Below are 1,882 nucleotides of genomic sequence, written 5' to 3'. Positions count from 1 at the left end.
GCCGGTTGAGCTATAGGCGCCGAGCCAATTTTAGAGCATTTTGATTACCCCCAAACGAAACCTTTTACCCATTAGCAGTTGATCCCCATTTCCCCCAAACACTCCCAACTTCCACTCCAGCTCTAGGCAACCACTAACCCAGTTTCTGTCTACATAGATTTGCCTATTCTGGACCTTTCACATAAATGGAATTGTACACCATGTGATCCTTGTAACATCTATCACTCTTCATCTGTCAGCCTGCTGTGCTATCACGTCTAGCTGTTAGCCTCCATCACTGCCAGCTAATTGCTCCCCTGTTTGACAATGCCCTGGGGTATAAATTGCCCCAATCTTGTTCAGTTAAACTTGGGCCTCTTGGCAGGGACTTATTCCAACTCCAAGAGGGTTCTTCTTGGCTGACTCTCCCTGTTTCTCTCTGCTACACTTCTAGCTGGTCTACACTGAAGCTCATTGCCCTAATGGAACTTCCCTTCCTCTTCTTGCTTACAAACAAAATCTTCATTGTTATTGAGAGTACTCTTCCAAGCTTGTTTTCCCACATTATTGTGTTCTACATAAAAGGCTTCCTTGGGAAGAGCTTCCGGGCTCTCTGTTTTTATGGTCTGCCTCCTCCCCTGGGCAAAACCTCTGCACTACTGCGCTGGAACTTGGAGAACGTGGACAGAGACAGTGTCTCTCTTATCTCAGAGTGATAATCCTGCTTTATGAGCAGAGGGCTGGACAGGGCAGCACTCTCTGGTCTTGGCTTATCTCTCCCAGCATGAAATCTGCTTCCTGTAAGCAAGCTGAGGTCAGAGTGATTAAGGCGTTCTCAGCCTGCCATGTTGAGGGAGAGCTTCTGCTCTAAGTGGATGTAGTAAAGGACTGCCGGAATTATCAGTCGAGTTCACCTGAAGTTAGGCCTTTGCTACACGGAGCTGGAGGGCATGAGAAACATTAGCAGCCTGTCCCTCCCCGAGGGAGATAAAGCAACCCTCAGTTGAGAACTGCGAAAGAGGTGGCCTGTGTTCTTGACTTTACCTGTCTTGACACAAAGCTTCCATCATGCCAAGCTGAGAAGGGCAGGGAGGAAGTGGTTTATTGCTCAACTGTTACTGACTCTTACTGTTCTTCTGAGATTCAGTAGATTTTCTTAATAAAAGTTTATTAATTTGTGGCGGCGCTTGTGGTTCGAAGGAGTAGGGCGCTGGCCCCATATGCCAGAGGTGGCGGGTTCAAACCCAGCCCCAGCCAAAAACTGCAAAAAAAAAAAAAAGTTTATTAATTTGGCTGGGTCCATGGCTCATGCCTGTAATCCTAGCACTCTGGGAAGCTGAGGTGGATGGATTGCTTGAACTCACAGGTTCGAGACCAGCCTAAGCAAGAGCGAGACCCCATCTCTAAAAATATTGTCTGCAGGCATTGTGGCAGGTGTCTGTTTTCCCAGGTACTTGGGAGGCTTAGGCAAGAAGATCGCTTGAACCCAAGAGTTTGAGGTTGCTGTGAGCTATGATGCTACAGAACTGTACCAAGGGCCATGAATTGACACTCTGTCTCAAAAAAAAAAAGTTTATTAATTTGCTATAGGGCAATTTTCAGAGGCTTTGCAGGGTTGTGTTTTTGACTTTTTTTTGGCCAGGGTGGGTTTGAACCCACCACCTCTGGTGTATGGGGCTGGCACCCTACTCCTTTGAGCCACAGGTACCACCCTGTGGTTTTGACTTTAAGGAAATTTCACCAGTTCTGGTGGTTTCTCTGAGAAGAAGTTTCACAGAGCTCCTCTTGTTACCATCCCGGAAGTCATATGCCCTAGCATGATTATCCATTGTGAAGCAGTGTCTTAGTCAAGTTAATCTGGATACACCATTCAGAGTAAATTGGAAGTAGGAGAGCTGGAGCC

The sequence above is a fragment of the Otolemur garnettii genome, unplaced genomic scaffold (assembly GCF_000181295.1).
Source record: "Otolemur garnettii isolate 467f Iridium unplaced genomic scaffold, OtoGar3 scaffold00029, whole genome shotgun sequence".
NCBI classification, from domain to species: domain Eukaryota; kingdom Metazoa; phylum Chordata; class Mammalia; order Primates; family Galagidae; genus Otolemur; species Otolemur garnettii.
The sequence above is the reverse complement of the archived record's forward strand: the minus strand, read 5'-3'. Positions refer to the sequence as shown.